This window comes from Ambystoma mexicanum, chromosome 4q (genome assembly GCF_040938575.1).
Source record: "Ambystoma mexicanum isolate Mex_15411 chromosome 4q, UKY_AmexF1_1, whole genome shotgun sequence".
NCBI lineage: Eukaryota > Metazoa > Chordata > Amphibia > Caudata > Ambystomatidae > Ambystoma > Ambystoma mexicanum.
In genome coordinates, this window is record NC_090928.1 from 791,674,645 (window position 1) to 791,683,528 (window position 8,884).

An 8,884-nucleotide genomic window follows, 5' to 3' on the forward strand; every position below is an offset into this window, starting at 1 on the left:
TGGCCTTAAGGCTGCTCCGGGTGGTCAATCATAGCAGAGGCCAGGCAATTTAAATTCGTTGTAGCACAAGGAACACTGTAAAATTCTGAAAAAGCCCTGCTGGGCTTACGTGAAGTTCCGTTTCTGTGTGGGTGGTGGACTAAGTCTTGTGGTCGCAGGGAGGCTTAGTTACAGCCAGCTGTGTTGATGCCGGTGAGGAAAGAGGGATGCCTTTGATGAAAATGTCCATCTTTGATGAAAATGAGTCCAATTCAGGACAAGAAGAAGCACTGAAATGATACTCATTTTATGAGAGAAGAAACCCCGTTATTCCCTGATGGTATGTTCCTGACAATCCTGTAGATCACAACGATTGCTAGACTACACACCAACATAGGCATTGAGGGTGTCCTGCTTGAGCCACAGAACCACCTCTATAAAGTTGGTAGATTTCAGATGCACATTTATTAACCTAAAAAATAGGTTAGGGGTCCTACATGGAACAACGCTACCTCCTTGCTTTTTAACAGTTACATTACTACACACATTTAACTGTTCACTACATTGCAAGCAGATGACCTGCAACCAACACTTAACCTCCACAAGGCAAACACATCACAGAAAATACCACAAATTGCCTCCCGGTGCAGGGCATAGGAGACACATAAAATCTGGAGGGACTGGGGACACCTTGGGGACTTTGCTTTTATTTATTTATTTATTTATTTATTTATTGTGTTCCTCCCCTCATTAACTCTTTCCCGGGTTCAGCCCCCACAGCCCCATTCCTTTCACACTGAACGCATCCCACATAAACACCTCCCTAACACCATTTCAATGCACACCAACACTGTGTCTCCCCACCTACACAATTATCCCTCTTTGTCCCCCTTATCCGCCCCATGTCCTACACCCATGTCCGGGTGGGGCAGGAATGGATGGCCCAAACATGTTGTCTTAACTCAAATAAAACTTTTTCATATTCTATATTTCACGTCACTAGCCTGGGTTTGCTCCAACTCCTTCACGACACTTTAGGCTACATGCAAAATGTTAGAAACATAGGTCTTAAATTGGATGACACCATGTAGGACAGTTTGAAGAGGTAGTCACCAAAGCACAGTTCCAACTTCAGATGCTGTGGAAACTTAGCCCAAACATTGAACTGACTCCAAAAGTAAGAGTGCTAGAGTTATGGATATTAGACTACTGTTACATTTCCTATAATGGATTAAACAAATTCCAGCTACATCAGTTACAAAAAATGCAAAACGAGCAGCACAATTGACCTTGTTCCTCAAATCAGGGAACATGATCGCTTCAAGGTTCCAGGCCTTGAGATGAATTTCACAACCAAAGTGTTCAGCCTGACACAATGCAGCAAAAAAACAAAGGGCCCAAATACCTGTCAGTTCTTCTCACGCGCTACCACCCCAAAGCAACTCTCCAATCAGCAGATGAGAGTGAATTGATCCCCGTCCCTAAGTTCAAAAGACTTTATCATGAAGTTGGCACCTTCAGGTCAACGTTACTATGTATTGGAAGGACTTACCCTAATGTCTGATAACAGTCCCTAGGTTCAAGTGTGCATTACCCATGCATCTGTTTAGAAAACATTCCCCACTAATCCTAGTCACCCTTAGTCATTTTTCCAGTGATAGATGTACCACCACTGTACCACCAAAGACTTGATCATCTCACTGCCTCTTGCCGTTCATCCAGCTGGCAGCATGTTATTGGCAAGCATTTCGCATTTAAGTATACTCTTGCGCTGAGACTAAAGCCCTTCATTCACCTAGCTCTTGTCCGTTCTTGCTCTTCATATTTTGTTACTATTGTTATGGTCTTTTTTGCAGTTGTGTATGTCTGTTACAATCGTTTATCTCACTACCTTTAGCCTTTCAACCACTTCCCTCATACTCTCCCTCTTTTTTGCGTTAAACAACGTTTGGTAATTGTGTGCATTAAGAACCACCAACCAAATTAAAAATACAATAATAAGTGTTTGTCTAAATGCATATTAAAAAATCAAAAATGATTAAATGAATTAAAATTAAATACTTTTTGCTTACATTTAGTAAAATGTGTTTCTTAATTTGGTCATAGTTTATTAAAAAATACTAAGTGACAAATGCTCAAAGAGGATGCACTTTTTTATTTGGGCTAGTTTCAGAAATGTGCAGGTCACCTTATTCTTAAAGATGACCTACAAATTGAATGGGGGTTTTATAGCATTGCAATATATATACTGGCCATCCACATTTCTATCCCTGAATGGGTTAATAGAAATGCATGCTTGAAAATAGCGTTGAAACTGCTGCTGTCACACTTAATAAAATACACTTGACCGGGTCAGAGCTGCCCCTGTCTTGTATTGTGCATCACTATGTGTCTCTTCAAAACAGGTACAGGGGACTGTGGTTGTTTTCTGCACATTTACTGCCTGATTCATTTGAGTGGAAATTGCAGATTTGTGCGCCTTTCTGCCCGAAAATCCCCATACTTCAAACAGGGATTTTCGGGCAGAAAGGCCCGGAATTCTGCGTTTTTCACGCAACTAATTCCATGAATCAGGCTGTTAAATGGACATGTGTTTTTAAATTGAGGATGTGAATTGAAATGCGCAGAAATGCCCTCTTATTTATTCAACCGGGCAAACCAGGTGGAAATGGGCATGGACCCTTCAGCTGAGCTTTGTGCAGATGTGTGTCTTTTATTTTGTTGTTTTGAACAAGCGATGAGCCAAAAAGATGTTGAGACTCTGGGGCCGATTCATGGTACAAATAAGCGCCGAAAAATGCGGCACAAGCTGGCGCAACTGTGAAAAAGCAAGCGCACTCGCATGCGTGCGATTCATGGAATGCCCTGCGCGTGTTTACCCAGGGAAGTGTGCCAAATCTGCGGGTGGCACACACGGGCGCACACGTCATTGCACCATCCCGAACGCCATTCGCGGACGTGCACAGCTAAAGCGCACAACGTGTAGCGCACACACCAAAAGGGGGTGGAACACGGGGCGGAACACTCAGAATGGGGAACAATGCGTGAAAATGAGGGCGTAACTGGGGAAGTGCTGCTAGGAAATACACAGAACGCCCACACACAAGCGAACTACACGTATTCATGGAATCGAATACGGGAAACCCGCGCACGCCAAAAGACGTGCACATGCGTCAACATGTACACCACAGGAAGGCAGGCGGAAGCATCCCTGCGCAGTATAAAAGTGCGCGCAAACAACAAACACGTATATACAGCTACGATGAATGCCCCATGTGTCGCATCACTGATCGTGGGACACCGCAGAAGGAGGAGAATAGCCAAGCCTTGCATTTTTTTGCCCCGGACCAGCCTTTTTGGGATGCCTGACGACCAGGTCTATGGCAAGTATAGGTTTCCACCTCGTATCATCCTAGACCTGGTCAGGGAGTGGGAACATGACCTTACATCACCCACCCTGTGCACCCAAGCATTGAGCCCCTTGGAGAGGTGCTCAATGTCCTGCATTTTATGGCCACTGGGTCATTTCAGCGGACAACTGCCATAATCGGGGGTGTCTCACAGGCCACGCAGTCACGATGCCTACACCAGGTGTTGACAATAATGAATGCTCGCCCCTCAGTCCGCAGGCACATATACATGCCCAGAACACCTGCAGAAAGGCAAGCCGTGGTCCAGGACTTTTACAGGGTGGCACACTTCCCCAAAGAGCTTGGTGCCATAGATTGCACCCATGTGCCCCTACGTCCACCCAGGGCCACTGAGCACATCTATCGAAACCGCAAGCACTGGCATTCCATCAACGTGCAGGTTGTATGTGATGCCAGGGGAATCATCACTTCTGTCTATGCAAACTACCCTGGGTCTATCCATGACAGTTTCATATACAGAATGTCCTCCCTGAGCCGAGCCCTGGAAGCTGGGAAGCATGGCGACACATGGCTCCTAGGTGAGTATAAATGCCTGTGCACATGCATGCATGTCACACACAGACAAATACACACACCCAACTAATCACAGCCATTATCACCTTCCCAGGTGACAGTGCCTACCCTCTGAGCAACCACATGATGATGCCAATACGGAACCCCACCACCCCACCCCAGGTAAGATACAACACTGCCCATATTGCAACCAGGGGCACAGTGGAGCGCACATTCAGAGTGCTCAAGTCACGCTTACGCTCCCTTGACCGCTCTGGCGGGCAGCTACTATACGCACATCCAGTAGTGTGCAGGATCAATTTTGGCAGCGTGTGTCCTGCACAAAATATGTACAAGAGGGGAGTTGAGGTGGAGATGCGCTAAACACCATATAAATAAGGAGCACTAATTATAAAATTGATGTTTTAATTGTTGTAGAAACAGCCGACACGTGTTTCGACACGCAGGTCGTTTTCAAGGCACAAGAACACAGAGTATATCGGAGAAATCAATAAATGGGAAATCCCACAAGAAGCAGAGCGTTATAAGTATTACGCTGGTGTCAAGTCCAAGCCGTGATGGCCGTAACCAATATATAACTCGTTGGATCGAGCAGTCACAGTTACAGAGGAATTCCCCAGAGCAGTCCTGCAATGTTGCAACATGGCGGGACGTACCGGTGGACATGGTGGTGCCCCCACATCCCCAACCACAGGCACAGGCGCTGCCCATTGGAGGGGAAAGGGCACGTGGTGAGGCAGCCCGGACCCAGTTTGAGGCCACATTTTTCACCTAAACGCCCACCCCTGCGGAGTGCAAACAGGCCTGGCACATACCAGGTGACAATCGATGATGACAAAGAGTCAGTCAACTGTCACAACCTTACCACCCTGAGAATGTTGCCACAGAAGTGCTACATTGTGTGCATCCCTCGCTACTTAAACATAACCAATCCTGTGTGACCAAAAGGAACACATGCAAGGTGTGTATCACACCAACCCCTGCAAAACAGGCCATGACAATCACTGGTATGTCACCCAAACCCTCCCAACCCATATCACCCTTGTCAGCCACACCATGACATGGCATGCAACAGCAAAAGCCCAACACATGACCAATTAGATACGATGTGACATGTGATAAATGGAAAGAGGCCCAAGACAATCACACCTGACATGGAATCAGATGAAATGACTGACCAACAACCTCCCCCACATACAAAGTCATACACAAATGCATGCCACCAGTGGTACCATCAACAAAACACTGAATGCCTGTTGTCATGCAAATTGGCCAAGCCAAATTCGCGAATCCCTAACCTGTGTGCTGTGTGTGTCTCCTGCAACACACAGCAAAGTGAGCAGCCATGGTGTTGAAGATACACCTTGAGCATCATATAAAAAGGACAAGCAACAAAAATAACCAACTGATGCCATGTGCACGATCCCCAAATGGTAAGTGATCATGCGCTGGAGGGACACATCATGCCAGAGAAGGCAATCTGTGTGCACGTGTGGGCATGGAAGGGTGGTTGTATGTGTGGTGGGGCATTGCGTAAGTGTGTGTGTCAGTAGGGACATGCACTCAATAGATGCATGTGAAATCAAGTGACCCACAGTGTCCTGTACACATCACTTGTGAACATTGCCCATGTGTACACCCCAGCATGTCAAACCACAACAATCCCCTGAAACCTGAAAAGTAAACACAACACTGGAACAGCCATTGACCAGCAGAACACATCATGCACATAGTACCCCGCAATTAGAATGTCAGAGAGTGCCCAAACACTGTAACCCAAGCGTACTGTCCCACAACAAATGGCCCTCCCTCATTGACACGTCACCATGACCTTCTGAAGAACTGTATCTGGGGTCCGTTGCCTTCATACTTCTAGTCTACCTGGCTTCAGGATCCCCCCACCCCTTGGTTTCCATGTTCTACCTTGCGTGTAAATAGGGTCCAGCCCCCTCAGAGGTCACCTTGACTAGTAAAAATACCAAATCGCTGAGAACTCCAAGGAGCCAAACCCCCAAATCAGGGAAGAAGCCTGTAGCCACCAAAAAACCCTGGAAAAGTCTCCAGTAGATTAAAAGAAGTCACTGAAAATTGACAAGTACAAGTCCAAGCAGAATGAAAGAAGTACAACCCAGGTAGCACAGTTCAACAATGGTTCAACAGGATGGGTAGCATTTTCAGTACACAATAATCAATGAGGATGCAACAACTGATGGGTAGTGTCACAGCTCTGTTCTCCAGGGGTGGGAGTGGCATGAACCAACCACCCCCTCCACGGTCTGGGCGCCTGCAATGTAAAACTTACACAGGCCTCTGAGACCCCTGGCGGGGAAAGAGGGTTAGGGATCCGTTCTTTGGATAGGCATCAGTATTCAGGAAAACCGGAAAGAGGGTCAGGAGAAGGGAGGTAGATGGGCAAGGGAAAGTAGGGCAAAGACAAAATACAACTATTGACAATAACACATACTCACTCAGAGAAACCATGTTCTTCATGCACATTGTACAAAATGGGTCAATGCTACAAAGAGAGTGTGAGTTACTATTCTGTGTGTGTTTTCACCACACACACACCATTCATGCCACAAACTTAGTGACTCTTCCCCAAAGAAACACTCTTGTCTGCTGCTTAGTTTGTATACTTTTGCTTGCCCCCATGATGGTTCATACACTGTCAATGCGGTAAGGCAGCGGCATGTGGGCCCACGGTAAATGGAAGAGCAATGTGTCAGGGATCACACATGATACAATGGTCCTTGGGTGATCTGCTAGACGCATGTGGCGAGGTGCGACTTCAGTACAAGTCGTGTTCCAGCAGCCACGAATTTCCATAGGTAGCGCATGTGGCAATTTGCATATGCAAATGATATGCACTGCACTCGAGTCTGTGCGTTGCTGGGTGCCCTCCATGCACTGAATTAGTTCCTGGCTAGGAACGCTACTGCGCTAATAACTTAGCTTCTATGGAGCAGGGGGGCTCAAGGATATGGGTGACGCCCCCTCTGTGTGCCCCTGACAACTTTGAAAGCTACTTGCCATTTGGTCATCAATGTGGCTTAGCTGTACTGTGCACATCTTCCCCAATGCCTGGCCAACCTGCCCAGCACTGGCGCGACTTAGCATGCATGTGCAAGAGGCCTGGAGGAAGGTTGTTTGGGGTGTGGCCCCTCGTGCTGCTCACCTTGCTTGGAGCTCCTGGAAACACTTCTGATTCTGTCAGACGTCTGAGCACAAGCCCTATGCTTCTGCTTGTGCACACATGCGCACGTGTGCATCACCCAACGTGGCCAGGTTTTTGTACTTCTTGGCTCTGTGTCTGCTAGGAAAGCCAGTCTGGAGGCTCAATTTCCTGCAGAAAGGGCATAAACGCTTTTAATAAGGCTGGAAATGTTCCTGTGTGTGTGTCCTCATGCTGGTTGTCACTGGGACATGTCTGAGACCTACATCTGACCTCCTCCCACCATCAGGCTACAGCATGAAGTGCATCAAGCACATATACAGGCAAGAAAAGAACATACATCAACATCAATAAATGGACATATCAATAATCTACTCACCAAAATTGATTGCATACATGCTGTGGAAAAAGCATACAAAATCCCCAATAGTGGTGTTAACACAAGTAGTACAGCAGCAGACAGGCCCTTGTGTAAATGGTTGTAACACCGAACCATCCTTGCGAGCCCATGGATAGGGGAAGCAGGAGTGGCTTATGTGAGTCAGGACCCCAAGCTGCAAACACATACACGAGACAAGCTTGAAGGGCCCAGCTGGAACTGACAGTGGATGCTTTCAAAAGCCACAAAGAACTACACCATCACATAAATGCACTATAGACAAGCTATTTTAAACTATATTAACTAATTAAACTAACTATAAAAATCAAAAATGGCCACATACGACCCAGGGGGGGCACCCAGGAGGGGGGAGGTACAGGGTGCACCTCAACACTCACATGCGATGATGACACGTAGGTCAGCATGCAGAACCTTGCGTGATTCGCATGCTTCCTCTTGGAAGGTAGCACGTGTAACACAGAGTTCTTCGTGCATGGCCTGTCATGACATCTGGAACACCTCCCGGCAAGCACATAGCTCAGCCGAGATGGAATTCTCAAGCTGTTTCAACCTCTCCTCTGTCTGCTGCCTCTGGGACATCAAGAGCACACCCAGAGTAGATCAGAGAGTATATGGTCATCCCTCAGGGCCTCCCTGTGTGCCTCTCCATGAGCAGTAATTGCTTGACGCAGAGACACCAATTCAGCCCGGCGTGCCCTGTCTGAGGCCACTATGCACATCCTGAGCGAGCGGGCCATGGACGGTGCCGCCCGCTGCTGGAGATCCACCTTCCCTGCCAAGAGGGAGCATGGATTGGTCCACACGCTCCATGCTCTGAGCGATATTATCAATAGCTGCCCCCTGGTGTTCAGAATTGGCAACCGTGGCTTGCTCCCACTCAGTATACCTCGGTGGTGCACGGCCACCGCGTTGCTGGGCTGGAGCTGCAGTCCTTGTTGGGTTGGCACCGCCTGCAGCTTCAGGACTACATTCCTCCATTGACGTGATGCCCCAGGCAGATCAGCAACTGGTGTGGAGTGTGACCATGCATCCCGATCCACCACAGGTGGACGTCCCACCAGTGTCTGGCCCCTCAGTGCAGGTGTCGCGGACAGACCATAGTCCACATCAGAATCACTCAACGTTGACTAATCGACATGACGCACATCCACTCGACATTGTCGTCAGAGTGATCATCCGGGCTAGACTCATTGCCAGCCCTAGACACGATGGTCTCGGGCACAAGTGGGTTCTCGTGGCCTACCACCCCACAATCCCCACTTGTGCTGGTTTGCTGGTGTGATAGCCACCCTGTGTCTGGTTTGACATCACCATCCTCTGCCTCCATTGCGTCATCATCTGAAAAGTGGAAAAAACAAACATGAGTATACATGTCAGAATCACATAACC